This window comes from Pongo pygmaeus, chromosome 15, assembly GCF_028885625.2.
Source record: "Pongo pygmaeus isolate AG05252 chromosome 15, NHGRI_mPonPyg2-v2.0_pri, whole genome shotgun sequence".
NCBI lineage: Eukaryota > Metazoa > Chordata > Mammalia > Primates > Hominidae > Pongo > Pongo pygmaeus.
In genome coordinates this window covers 91,281,435-91,296,859 of record NC_072388.2, presented here as the reverse complement: position 1 = coordinate 91,296,859, position 15,425 = coordinate 91,281,435, and positions in this window count along the sequence as shown.

Here is a 15,425-nt window from a genome sequence, read left to right as displayed (position 1 = left end):
AACATGAGTCCTGGGTCTCCAGGCTGGGTCACTTCTTATGAAAGTTTTTCTTGTGATGGCTTGGGAATTTTAAGCATCCGTCTTTTTTTGTGATTTTTTTTTTAAGTTTTAGAATTCCGTGTCTTTCCCGATATGATGTAAAGAGAAGGGCACTTTGCCGCAAGGTCTTCTTCCTCCAAATTCATCCCTCTAGTCTAAGGAAAACATCAGACAGGTCCACACTGAGGGACATTCTACAGAATATCTGAGCAGTCTTCCTCCAAGCCGTCAAAGTCATGCAAAGCAAGGAAAGACTGAGAAACCATCACAGATCGGAAGAGACTAAGGAGGCATACTGATTAAATACAATGTGGTATGCGGGATCGGATGGATTCTGGAAGAGGAAAAAGACGTTCATAGACAAAGCTGATAAAACCTGAATAACATCTGGAGTTTAATTCATAGTTAACATAGGAGAAAGTTAATCTCTCAGTTTTGACAGATATACCAAGGTAATGTAAGAAGTCAACATTAGAAGAAACTGGGAGAGGGGTGTACTAGAACTCTGTTATCTTTGCAAATTTTCTATAAATCTAAAATTATTCCAAATTGAGTTTTTTTTTTTTTTCAATGGTTTCTTAGGCTGGACTCCCCCAGAGGCTGACACTGAGACCAGGATATGAGTGGAAGTCGTTCCTTTGAGAGGTGACTCTAGGATTCACCTGGCAGGGAGTGGGGAAGTGAGACAGGAAAGGGAGGAATTGCCAGAGGGTGGACTGGCAAGCAGATGACCGCTGTGGGTAACCGGGGCTCAGGCCTGCATGGAAATATAGGAAATAACATCTCCGAGTTATCCCAAGGAGAGACAAAGGTGTTGGAATATTATCTGCCATTCCCATGAGATATTGGGTGAAGGCTGCTCTGGGACTAGTACACATCCCACCTACCCCACATGGGCCAAGCAAGCTCTAGTGGCCAGCGACAGCCGCAGGTGGAGCTGCAGGGCTTGCAGCTGGAAGCTGTCCAGCAACAGACTAGGTAGATGATGTGGGCCAAGGAGAGATGGACGGGACATGACAGTGCCACCGCTCTCCACGTCATTCCCAGAACTGAGCCCGCCTGCTAATGCCTCTTGGCTGATAGCATGAAACCCATTATCCTATCATTATGATAGATTGGCCTGGTCCAACAATATTATTTAATACTTCCATATTCTTTATTAGAATTTCATGATAATTAATATAAGATCATGTAAAAATGCCATCTCCTCCTGGAGGAAGGATCAAATCTGCAAAGCGAGCTCTCCTCCTCAGGACGTTTGGCTGATTTGTCGCTGGCAGGGTCCTGTGGAAGCCTCTTTCTGCTTGTTTTTTGCGTGCCCGCCTGTGCGGTTCAGCTTGAGGTCCCTCTCTGCCTGGATTTTATGTTGGACCCCACCCCTCACCCCCCACCCCGTGCTCACTGACCCTTCCTGCCCTTGCTATTGTGTTTATTTATTCTGAGGTTATTTGGTTTATTCACAGTCCCTGGCGTTTATTCTTTCCCGCTTATGCAGGAAGAAACGATGACATATTCTATCCGATACTAAACAGGAAGATAGAGGTCATTTCAATAATTTACACGGAGGGAATGTATCGAAGGGAGTTGGTTACATAGCGGAAAAACCAAACAGGGGACGGTGAAGCGGCCCAGATTTTAGCAACAGCAGGAAGCCGCTAACACCCTTGGAAGGAGTGCTGCTGCAGCCCCTGTGCCGGGGTCCCCCGGAATAAGCTGGTGCGATGGTAGCTCCCACAGGACAGCAGCCGTAGCTATGGAGCGGATGCCAGGAGAGCATGCAGCCAGTTCCCCGGGACTCTGCTGGGGATGCAGCCAGCAGATGGAGAGACTCAGCCTGGCTTTTCCTTTCCTTCCCCTCCAGCCTCCCTCCCACTTGGCCACGCCCAGCCAGAGGCCTGAGAACTGCGGCCGTGTAGGAGCCAGAACCGCGGAGGAAAAAGGCCAGGGGTGAAGCTGAGGCTCACGCACATCCCCACTCATTATGAACCGTCATGCGCTTTACAGAAGGGACCACATTCTCATACCTATGAACGCTCCCTTACTTGTTAAACTAAGAAAATATATCCTCCTCGTTATTCCCCTCAAAGGATCCTTTTGTACAACGGTACAGTCATTTTTCTCGTTTGCAGATTGTCATGAGCTCAGGGTCTTTCATGTATTTGCTCTAATGAGTCACATTATTAGATGGTCAAATTGTCAGACTTGTCGTGTGAATAGCTTTAGGATGCCCCTGGCATCCTTGAAAGCATTCTTCCTTTCTGGCGACTGTAAAAATGATCCAGAACTTTCTGTCCTGATTTCCTCCTGCCTCAACACAAGAAATCTGTGGAGTCCTGATTCCATTAATAGAGAGCAAGTGTTAAAGATCAAAATCCGGGCTGGGTGCGGTAGCTCACACCTGTAATCCCAGGACTTTGGGAGGCCGAGATGGGCAGGTCACCTGAGGTCAGGAGTTCGAGACAAGCCTGGCCAACATGATGAAACCCTGTCTCTACTAAAAATACAAAAATTAGCTGGGCATGGTGGCGGGTGCCTGTAATCCCAGCTACTCAGGAGGCTGAGCCAGGAGAATAGCTTGAACCCGGGAGGCGGAGGTTGCAGTGGTCCAAGATCGCGTCACCGCACTCCAGCCTGGGCATCAAGAGCAAGACTCCATCTCAAAAAAAAATCAAAATCTGGCTGCAATGGGACTTACTCTTGGTAGTGACAAAACTGGAACATTTCTTTTTGAGATTATGAATTTATATAGATAGTTCCAATTCAGCATAATGCCTCGCTGAACCTCACTTTAAAAAAAAATATATAGGTTATCATTTCCATGATCAAGACTTTTGATTCCCCAACAGGACCAAGGTGCCTTGAGGAAGAATCAAGGGTAGTATCGGCTTCAGGAAGTACAAAAGCACAGGCAGGGTCCTCTGCAAAGTGATGCAGATGAAACCCCAGGAATGAATGACACGCTCATTACCTGCCAGGCACCGCTCTGAGCACTTCATCTGCATTATGTTACTTAATCATCACGGCCCCCTGCCAGGAGGATCATTATGCCTGCTTTACAGAAAAGACTTACAGGTTAAAGTGCCTAAGGTCCTGCAGTCTCCAAACCTGGCCAATCCACCCGCAGAGCTCATGCTCTGAATGACCGCACCACATGGCCAGGTGAGGGCCGTCCTGGTCCCCAAATGAGCCGCCTACGCACACACTGCCAAGCCTTTGCCCACGCTGTTGGCTCTCCCCTGCTGTGCTTGGAACGCCTACTTGACCTTCAAATTCCAGCCTAAGTCCTCCGCCTCCTCTGTGCTCCTGACTCCTTGTGCATCTCAACACACATTAGAGCTGTGTGTGTGTGTGTGTGTGTGTGTGTCCCTCAGGGCACACACGTAAGGGCAGGTTCTGCGCTTCATTCATTTGCATCCACACTGCACAGTGCCTGACACATAGCAGGTGCTCAAGACATACTTGAAGAAGGAAGAAAGAAGGAAACCTGGATCTCAGGTAGCTCAGGGAGATGCTTCCATCACCTGGCACGAGCTGAGGGATCCCCGCTCCCGCCAGTCATTTCCTATTTATTAAAAGGGACCTACCCCGTCTCCCGCTCCATTCAGCACCTTAAATATTAGGTGGCTGCTTTTCTTAAAGTGAAAGTCTTTCCTGCTAAGGGAAACAATAGCCTGATTTGCTCCTATCCTCAATATTTCTGGTAACAATCTCAGAGGTCAGCGAGGAAAACTGGAGTGGGGTAGAGGACCAAGGACTTAATAGTCTCCTTCAGGGGCTTGGGGGCTTGGGAGAAACCCCACAAACCCAGCAGGCTCTTGCTGTCTGGCTGGCTGATGAGCATGCCCTTTCTCTCTCTCTCTCTTTCTCTCTCTCTCTCTCCTCTCTCTCTGTCTCTCTCTCTCTCTCTCTCCTACTCCCTCTTCCCCTCCACTTCTCTCTTTGTACCTCTTGCCCTCCTTCTTCTGTTTTCTCTCTCTCTCTCTCTCTCTCTCACACACACACACACACACACACACACACACAGCCTTGGTAACTAGTGGTTACAAAGAAAAGCCCAAATTCAGCCACAGCCACACTCCATCAAATGAGAAATCCTCTGCTAATACACGGGCACGACAAGTTTCTTCCAAAGCATCTCATATGCGTTGCTGTGCAGTCGCCAGTGAACATGAGTCCAGCCGCCTGCACCACCGCCTTCCCGTGCGTATGTCTCGGAGCATTGTTCGTCAGGATTCCTCAGATGTAAAAGTTGTGAACATTTGGGCAGTGCCAGGGCTGGCATTGCAGAGCCTGCTTTAATGAATGCATAATTAACACCATGGGCTTCTGCCAATGGCCAGCACTTAAGTCCTTGAAAACAGTCTGTTCCCTGAAATAGGTTAAACGCCCCTCCACCGCCACTGCTACCTCGTTTACACCACTGACTCAGCCACAATGCCTATATATGTGAAGAAAAAAATCCCCAAAGAAATTATTAGTGTTGGCATAGCAACAATATGTTAATTGTGTCTTTCCTAAAGCAGGCCCAGCAGGACCACCACCCAGGGTTGGTCCAGTTTCTGTGCACTTTAAAATAGAAGAAAACTGCATTCTTTTGACTAGGTGCTGTATTGCAGAATCTCCCCACCATGTAACCCAAGTTAATAAGGTTTAGGTGATTTTTTAATGCCTCCATGCTAAAATAGAAAAAAAAAAAAGCTAAGACTTGATCCGTAAAATTATCTTGACGTCAGGACATTGAACAGAAAAAAGATCATTGTTGTCTGCCTTGGTCCTCTACCCCCGTAACTTCTCTGATGCATCTCTGAAGCCTAACTACTCAATGAAGGAGGGCTCCTGAATTTGGGGAGGTGAACAGCTTATGACCATTATTACACTTTGGGGTGCAAACGATAAAGATCCCAACTCAAATGAGCTAACCAGGAAAGAAGAGTGTTGGCTGCTTACAACGACATCCAGATGGGGGCTTTGGGCTAGTGGACTGCACAGTTCGAGGATGTAACTAAGGGCTTGGCTGTTTTCCAGGTCTCTGTTCTTCCATCCTCAGTACTGATGGCAGAAGACTGGGCCCCTGTGAGCACCACTACTAGCATCCCAGCAAAGGAGGAGAGAAAAACAGAGACAGAGGGAGAGGGACAGAAACAGAGAGATAAGGAGAGCCAGAGAGAGAAGGGATCTGGCTTCTCATCCCTCCACAAAAGGAAGAACATTTTCCCAGAGACCTTCAGCAAACCTCTTCCTGCATCTCATTGGCAGAATCAGGTCACACATGCACATTCCAGAACTAGTCAGTAGCAAGGAAGATGGGATTATTCTCCCAGGCACTGGAGCACTCCTTGAACTGAAGTTAATTGTTCAAACTAAAGTCCTACTGTCCCCTGTGCCAGGAGTGGACTGGGCAGTGGAGACACCATTCTGAGTTCACCACATGAGCACATATAGTCTACCACTCTTGCCTCCAGCTAGTCAGGCTCAAGCTTGGGCTCACTCACAAGAGAGCCCACAAAGCAGTGGGAGCTTCAGAGGATGGAGTCCAGTGATCCTCCTTTCACGTGGGGAAGCAGCAAATCCACTCTTTAACACGGCTCTTTAATTATCAGGGATGATGGGTGAGCCTTTCTGGACAGGAGCACTGGGCTCTGCCCCTGGGTAGTGGCAGGACTCTTTCTTTCTTCTCTCTCTCTCTCTCTCTCTCTCTCTCTCTCTCTCTCTCTCTCTCTCTCTCTTTCTTCTTTCTTTCTTTCTTCCTTTCCTTCCTTCCTTTCTTGCTATTCTGAGACGGAGTTTCACTCTTGTTGCCCAGGCTGGAGTACAGTGCCGTGATCTTGGCTCACTGCAACCTCCACCTCCCGGTTCAAGCAATTCTGCTGACTCAGCCTCCTGAGTAGCTGGGATTACAGGCACCTGCCACCATGCCCAACTAATTTTTGTATTTTTAGTAGAGACGGGGTATCACCATGTTGGCCAGGCTGGTCTCGAACTCCTGACCTCAGGTGATCCACCCACCTCGGCCTCCCAAAGTGCTGGGATTACAGGCATGAGCCACCGCGCCCAGCCAGGAGCTGCTTTCTAAAGTCTGGGCCGAGCGCGTAAAGAGGAGCACTTCATGCCAACTGTTCAAGCCTCCAACCTCTACCACCTTCCTGGCCAAGTCTTCAAGGCTCTTTATGAGGAAATTGTGCTCCAGAGCACGACTGTCAGCCAAGGCCATTTCTCTGTACAATTCCCCTTTATCATGAACCTTTTAAATCTGTCAAGTACCTGCTTGGAAGGGGCATAATATTATGCAAATTTAAAAAACACCATTAGCCACAGACCATTCATCATAAGAACCTATATCAAAAACATAGCTAAGAACAAATAAGCAAGTGAAATGTAATCCCACTCCCGAATAATCCAAACAGCAAAGACAATCACTTGCCAATTTCTAATTTCACGTTCCTTTTACCATTTGATCCTTACAGCAACATAGCGAGACGGGTAAGGAAAATAGCATTGTCCCCCATTTAATAAGGTGGGAGGCATAAGTGCTTAAATAATTTGCTTAAGCATTGCTGAATTTCATATCCAACAAAGGACTTGTATCCAAAATACATAGAGCTCTGAAAATTCAACAATAAAAAAATCAACAGTTCAATTTTTTAAAATACAAGGGACTTAGATACTTCATCAAAGAGGATATAAGAATGGCAAAATAAGGTATCTAACATCATTAGCCATTTGGGAAATGCAAATCAAAACCACAATGGAATAACAATTCAAACCCACTGTGATGGTTATAATTAAAAAGACAGACAAAACCAAGTGCTGACCAAGGATGCAGGGCAACTAGAACCCTCATTCCTGGTGGGAATGCAAAATAGTAAAGCCTGGAAAATGGTTTGGTAGTTTCTTATGAAGTTAAACATACATTTTCTTTTCTTTTTCTTTTTTTTAGGTATTAATAGCTCATTCCTTTTAACTACTGAGTTGTATCCCTCCGTATTGTTTAACCATTCACCAGGTGAAGAATGTTTGGATTATTTGAGCTGTCATTTGATCACAGATAAAGCTGATATCAACATTTGTGTGCAAGTTTTTGTATGAACATAAGTGTTCATTTTTCTAGGGTAAATATCCAGGAGTGGGATTGTTTGAGCCCACAGAAAATATATTTGCGCTGGGTGAAGTGGTTCATGTCTATAATCCCAGCACAGGGTACAGGGTCTTGCTCTGCCACCCAAACTGGAGTGCAGTGGCATGATCTCAGTTCACTGCAACCTTTGCCTCCTGGGCTCAAGCAATTCTCGTGCCTCAGCTTCCGGAGTAGCTGGGACTACAGGTGCGTACCACCACGCCTGGCTAATTTTGAAATCCTAAACTCAAGCGATCCGCCAGCCTCAGCCTCCCAAAGTGCTGGGATTACAGGCATGGACAACTTTGCCCAGCCTAAACATATATTTTCTACAGGATCAAACAATCCCACTCCTGGATATTTACCCTAGAAAAATGAACACTTATGTTCACACAAAAACTCGCACACAAATGTTGATAGCAGCTTTATTTGTGATCAAATAATAGCTCAAAAAAAAAAAGCAAATATTCTTCACCTGGTGAATGGTTAAACAATAGAAAGGGATACAACTCAGTAGTAAAAAGGAATGAGCTATTAATACCTAACAGTTTGGATGAATCTCAAAGGCTTTAAGCCGAGGAAGAGAAGCCGATCTCAAAAACTTACATAACATATGATTTCATTTATGTAACATCCTCAAAAAGACAAAACTGTAGTAGTGAGAGCAGCTCAGTGGCTGCCAGGCCTTACGGGTGGAGGGAGAGTGTGTCTGTAAGGGGAACCTTCTGGGGTGATGGAACTGTTCTGTATCCTAATTGCGGTGGTAGTTCCACAAATTTATACATGTGTTAAAATTTATAGAACTGTACACCAAAGAAAGAAAAAAAGCCAATTTTTACTATACAATATATTTTTTAAAAAATTTTCTTCGAGACGGAGACTTGCTGTGTCACCCAGGCTGGAGTGCAGTGGCGTGATCTTGGCTCACTGCAACCTCTGCCTCCTGGGTTCAAACTATTCTCATGCCTCAGCCTCCCGAGTAGTTGTGACTACAGGCACGTGCCACCACACCCGGCTAATTTTTAGTATTTTTAGAAGAGATGGGATTTTGCCAAGTTGGCCAGATTGGTCTCAAACTCCTGGCCTCAAGTGATCCACTCACCTCTGCCTCCCAAAGTGCTGGGATTACAGGCGTGAGCCACTGCGTCTGGTCAATATTTAAAATATTTTTAAATAATGATTTGAGACCAGGTCAACTCCTTGACCACAGCAGTCTCCACCCCAGTACACAGCCTAAAACAGCTCAAGGCTTTGCTCATAGCATAGCCCTCAGGCCCTCCCTCTAAGGCTTGTCTTTTACAGAAAACTCTAAGCAGCTCCGCTCTCCAGTCTCCCAGCCAATGAAAGCCAGCGGCCGGAAGCAGGCACACTAACAGTAACAAGCAACATCTGGCAGGGACAGAGAAGGCAGAAAGCTGTGAAAGCCAGCACAGGAACTCATCACATGCGAATGCCCCACCCATTCTGAATGCGTGCCTTGGAGACCTACGAGGGCTCCCCTGTATCCCAGTCCTGGGCAGTGGCACCTGGGCGATTTCCGAGGAGGACCCTGAGTCATTAGAGAAAGGTCCCTTGGGGCTCCTGGTGCTCTCCCTCTGCAGCAGGAAGTACCCAGTAGAGTCCATCCTTGCTGTCTTCTCTACTCACGAGCAACCCTGAAGATTGAGCATACAGTGATTTTCCCATTTGTTGGGGCAAGAATTTGGATGCCAGGATGCCCTTGAGTACACCTGTCAATGACCAGATCTGCCCTTTAGTGTGGCATTGTTGATTTCTGTTATTCCCATGACTATTGATCATGGCATCTAACATTTTTGAGCATCTGCTGTGTTCCAGGTATGTGGATCCTTCCATTTATTCCTCACAACAGCCCTACGAGTAGAAACCACAATAAGCCCCATTCTACAGATAAGGAAACGGAACCCAGAGAGGTTAAGAGACTTGCTTGCAGTGACACAGCAAGTGACAGAGCCAAAACTGTGTATCTCCAGAACCTCCCCTCGTAACCACGGTACTGCCTCATAGAGGATGTTGTGAAATGGAAAAGTGCACAAAGAAAGCTGACTTCTTTTTTTTTTTTTTTTTTTTGAGATAGAGTTTCACTTTTGCCACCTAGGCTGGAGTGCAATGGCATGATCTCAGGTCACTGCAACCTCCACCTCCATGCTCGCTTTGAGCGATTCTCCTGCCTCAGCCTCCTGAATAGCTGAGATTACAGGTATGCGCCACCAGGCCGGGCTAATTTTTGTATTTTTAGTAGAGATGGGGTTTCACCATGTTGGCCAGGCTGGTCTCGAACTCCTGACCTCAAGTGATCCTCCCGCCTTGGCCTCCCAAAGTGCTGAGATTACATGCATAAGCTACCACCCGGCCAAGAAAGCTGACTTCTAAAGCTATCATAGAAGTGAAAACAAAGTGAAGATGACTAAGAAATTGATGGTTCTTTCACAGGAAATAAATGCTTGGAGGAATTTAAAGAAAAAAATGCTTAATTCAATGTTGGCTCATAGCTAGAACATAACCAAGTCCTTCAGAAACAAGAAAAATGGATTCTTGAAGCTCTTTCAGCAATTGTTCCAACCAGCACACATATTATTAATCAAGTAAGAGAGAATATGTTAGCAAAACTTACATTTAGCTTAATGTGTGAGGATGTTGACAGGAAACAGGGGCACTGTGGGATTATAATTGCTGAGTCACAGGTACATACCTTTCCTTCCATAATCAGAGCTCTGGCACAAGGTCTCTCATGAGTTGCAGTCAAGCTGTTGGTCGGAGTTGCTGTCTCAGATGAAAGCTCAACTGAGGTCAAGATCTCCATGGTTTGGGGAATCTCCATGGTTTGGGGAATTATATTCCGGAATAACCTGGGTCTCCTGTACAGTATGGGAAGAATTTGGATACATAAAAGGAAAAACCTTCAGTTGTCTGGAAAATTCAACCTGTGGAACATTTATCCCAAAAGCAGGGAAATTTTAAAGACCCTATAACTGCAGGATAGAGTTCTCTCTCTAACCTCAAGACTTAGGTTCCTGAGAACCTCAGAAAAACAGTAGGCACACCAAGGTGATGATTAAACCAAAGAAATCCTGTATTTGAGATGTTTACAAAAAAAGAAGGAAAGAAACGGTAGAAATGGTGGAAGGGTGGAAGGCAGCTTCCGAGATGACCCCCAGTGATTCCTGCCTCCTGGTTTTCATGCCTGCTGTAGTTTGGATATTTGTCTTCCAAAATCTCATGTTGAAATTTGATCTCCAATGTTGGTGAGGTGGCCTCTTGAGGGGTGTTTGGGTCGTGAGGGTGGATCCCTCATGAATAGATTAATCCCTTCCCTGGGTGGGGGTGAGTTCTTGCTCTGTTAGTTCACATGGGAGTTGGTTGTTAAAGAGAGTCTGGTACCTCCTTCCTCTCTCTGTCTTGCTTCCTGTTTCACCATGTGGTCTCTGCACACACTGGCTCCCATCACCATCTGCCATGAATGGAAGCAGCCTGAGGCCTTATTAAAGCAGATGCTGGTGCTATGCTCCTTGCAGAGGCTGCAAAAATGTAATCCAAATAAACCTCTTTTCCTTATAAGAGTCCTTATAGCAATACTAAATGGAATAAGAAAATTGGTACTGAGAAGTGGGACATTGCTATAAAGATACATGAAGGCCAGCCACGGTGGCTCACACTTGTAATCCTAGCACTTTGGGAGGCTGAGGTGGGCAGAACACCTGAGGCCAGGAGTTCAAGACCAGCCTGGCTAACATGGTGAAACGCTGTCTCTACTAAAATACAAAAATTAGCCAGGTGTGGTGGCACATGCCTGTAATCCAACTACTTGGGAGGCTGAGGCATGAGAATTGTTTGAACTTGGGAGGCAGAGGTTGCAATGAGCCAAGATTGCACCACTGCACTCCACCTGGGTGACAGTGTGAACTCTGTCTCAAAAAAAAATGTAGAAGTGGCTTTGGCTTTGGAACTGGGTAATGGATTGGAGGGCTCAGAAGAAGATAGAAAGATAAGAGAAAGTTTGGAACTTCTTAGAGATTAGTTATGTGGTTGTGACCAAAATGCTAATAGAAATATAGACAGTAAAGGCCATGGGGATGAGGGCTCAGATAGAAATGAGGAATATATTTGGAACTGGAGCAAAGGTCACCCTTGTTACACCGTAGCAAATAACTTGACTACACTGTGTACATGCCCTAGGGCTTTGTGGAAGACTGAGCTTAAAAGTGATGACCTAGGGTCTGGCAGAAGAAATTTCTAAGCAGCAAAGCATTCAAGAAGTGGTGTGGCTACTTTTAACACCTTACAATCAGATACAGCAGCAAAGGAATGACCTAAAGGTGGAATTTATAATTAAGAATTAATAATAAAATTGTGGAAAATTTGTAGCCTGACCCTGTGTTATAGAAAGAAAGAGCATTTTCAGGAGAGGAATCCAAGAGTACTATAGAACAACCATAGAGAGATTAGCATGAATAAAAGAGAGCCAGATGCTAATAGCCAAGACAATGGAGGGAAGACTCCAAAGGCATTTCAGAGGTCTTTGAGGCTACCCCTCCCATCACAGGCCCAGAGGCCTAGGAGGACAGAATGGTTTTGTGGGACATCCCAGCACACATTGTTGCCCTGCACCACTTCAAGAGGCTGTTCCACAATACTGGCCACTCCAGCTTTAGCCAAGGTCCAAACCACCCAAAGTACTGCTTGGGCTGCCACTCCAAAGGGCACAAGTGGTAAGCCTTGGCAACTTTAATATGATAAGTCTGCAGGCACCTTGAATGTAAGAACCATGGAGGTGTGACAGCTTCCACCTTGATTTCAGAGGATGTATCCAAAAGCCTGAGACTCCAGGGAATGGGGCTGCCTTGGGGACCCCAGAATTACAGAACCACTAGCAGCATGCACCCTCAGCCTGGAAAAGCTACAGACACCAGACTCCAACCCATGAGAGCAGCCATGGGGGTAGGCCTTCCCAAGGCTTTAGGAACCCATCCCTCACACCAGTGTGTCAGGAAACATGGCATGCAGTCACAGGAGATTTTGGACTATACGATATTTTGTCTGCCCTATTGGGTTTCAGACTTGTGTGGGGCCTCTTACCCCTTTTTTTTGGCAGAGTTCTCCCTTTTGGAATGGAAATATTTACCCAATGCTGGTACAATCATTGTATCCTGGAAATAAATAACTTTTTTATTTTATATGCTCATAGCTAGAAGGAAATTGCCTTTAGTCTCAGGAGAGACCTTGAATTTTTTAGTTAATGCTGAAATAAGTTAAGATTTTGGGGGACTATTGAGAAGGAATTACTGTATTTTGTAATGTGAGATGGACATAAGTTTTGGGGGCCAGGGGTGGGATGCTATAGTTTGGATGTTTGTCCCCAAAACCTCATGTTGAAATTTGATCCTCAGTGTTGGAGGTGGGGACTAATGGGAGACATTTGGGTCATGGGGGCAGATCTCTCATGAATAGATCAATCCCCTTCCGAGGGTTGGGTGGGCTGGGGTGAGTTTTCACTCTATTCTTTCCCATGAGAGCTGGTTGTTAAAAACAGCCTGGTATCTCCCTCCACTCTCACTTGCTTCCTCTCTCACCATGTGATCTCTGCACATGCTGGCTCCCCTCACCTTCCACCATGAGTGGAAGCAGCCTGATGCCTCATCAGAAGTAGATGCTCTCACAGTGTTTCTTGTACAGCCTGCAAAATCCTGAGCCAAATAAATATCTTTTCTTTATAAATTACCTAGTCTCCAGTATTCATATATAGCATTACAAAACACACAAAGACAATGTCCTTATTTAATCTTCTTCCCTTGAGTGTGGCCTGGATCAAATGATCATTTTTAACAAATAGAATATGGTGAAACTAATAGGGATATTTCTTTCAATATTAGGTTATTAAAAGACTATGGCTTCTGTTTTGGGCCTCTGTCTCTCTTGGATTACTTAGTCTGGGGGAGGCCAAATGTCATGTTGTGAGGCAGCTGAGGAGAGGTTCACATGGTGAGGGAACAAGGACTTCCAGTAAACATGGGAGTAAGCTTGAAAGCAGATCCCAATCTCGGTTGAGCTTTCATCTGAGATGGCAACCCCAACTGATGGCTTGACTGCAACTCACGAGAGACCTTGTGCCAGAAGCTGTGAGCCAGACATTCCTAAATTCTGGCCCACAAAAACTATGAGCTAATCAATGCTCTTTTAAGCCACTGTGTTTGGAGATAATTTGTTACACAGCAATAAATAACTAATACACAAATTAAATAGACTGACAGCAATAGTTTGCATATTATAAATTGGTAATAAAGAATACCTTTATATTCCATTTACCATCCCTTACCTATTAGAAATCCTCAAGATCCTCTCACCATCACAGTTTTAAAGAGATATTTTAATTTGTTACTGGATTTGCATTAACCTTTCAAATGGAGAGTTAGATGCCATTAACTCTCCATTTTCTCATTAGAAAAAACAAATCTTGCCTGATGAGTCCTATGTATAATGAAGAAAACCCGTGAGCTCTCTTGGGCTGTGGTGCAAGACACCCCAAGACGCTGTCTCCCAAGGTACCAGCTAGTTTTTACTTTTATAGAATGTGTGTGCATAGCGCAGAATATGATAGCATTCTAGAATTTTCCAAGACTTTCTAACACTTAGTCCATAAAGTTTTCCAGGGCCAGCTTTAGGAAATACAGCTGGGTGGCTGCCAGGAAATCTTGTTCCCTTGGAGGAATGAGTCTTGTGCTTACAGAGTAAGGGGAACTATGTCTATTTCAGTGGAACTGGTGAAGGGACTCCACAGTTAAGCCAGCACCTTGCGAAGGGAAAAACAAAGAATGCTTCTAGGAGCATTTTCCTTAGGAATACTGTTTGGGACCCCTTACCTGAGCCTCCTCTGGACCTCCACACCTCAGCCTCCTCTTCTGTTGTCTGAGAGTCTCTGCAAAGCAAAGACCTTCCCAGGCCTTAACTCTTAAGACTCCAGGAAGGAAGGAGGGCTGCAGGGCCTCGGGATAGCCACTCACTGGAGTCCCCTGATTGAGCCTGGTCCCCAGATTCCTCAGGTGACTTTGGTGGAAGATAAAGCCCAGACTCCTCCGCCAGGCCTGGGGTGAGGAGTGAGAGGGAGATGGGGACTAGGGTAGGGGGGAATGGCGACTCCCCAGCCTGAGGATCCAGGGCCGGGAGAAGCATACTTCCTGCATTTAGCTGAGACATGGAAGGAAGCCATCTCTTGACTTGGCCCCGTTCATTCCATTTGTTTGGGATGGTTTTTTATTCCCCTTTTCCTTAGTTCAAGTTCATTTAACAAGCTGAATTTCTACAACTGGCTGAGATCTGATTTCCTGCTTTAAAAAAATAATACATTGAAACAACAAAAGTCACTCTAACCACCCATAAGCCTAATAGCAACAAGGCACCTCTGCTTCAGCAGTTGCCTAGATTCAGGTCAGCAGGGGGTGGGGGATGGAAGTAGAGAGTTTCTCTGAGTCCTGAGGTCCAGCGTAGGTAACCCAGGAAACCTATGGGCTATTTGGGACAAGTTAGACCTCAGAGGGTCATGGTGAATTGTTGGAGCGATGGTTCGAGCTGACATGGTGTTCCTGGGACTCTCCCAGTCCCAACACAAATCATTTGGTGTTATTAGTCCCCATTTGGCAAAGCACCACTGAGGATAGAGGCTTTATCATCTTCCTTTGGGACTCCCACTCCCACAGCTACAGAGGAAGTGTTGATGAGCTTGGGTTCTGGCCCAGCGGCATCCTAAAGGGGAAGCAAAAGTAGAAAGGGACTTTTAGGGAACAAATCAGTTCATAGCTGCTTATCTAGAATTTTCTCTACCCCCTAGCTCAGCCCCCCCTAGGTTACAGCCCAGACCTAACAGGTAGAAGGAGGTGACTCCCTACACATATAAAGGAAGGAGAAGGAGCTGACTAATTTTTTTGAGCCTTGTGTGCTAGGAATGGTGCCTGACCATGTATTATAATACTAGCTAAAATGTGATGGGTACATTCGATATGCCACTGATGTGAGGGTCCCAGTTTGATTCAGGTGGACCTGGACGTGTCTGGAATACCATGGGGTAGGAACCCATTAGAAATCTATTTGCACATGGACTAAGAAGTCTCCTGGGAGAGAATCCATCCGAAGTGAAAAAAGGAATTACATGGCATAAGTGTGGTACTATCCATTAGGATTTGTTTCAGCTGAATATAGCAGGGGGCAAAAATCCCTAAAATTAACTATAGCTTAAACAAAACAAAATTGAAACTTATTTCCT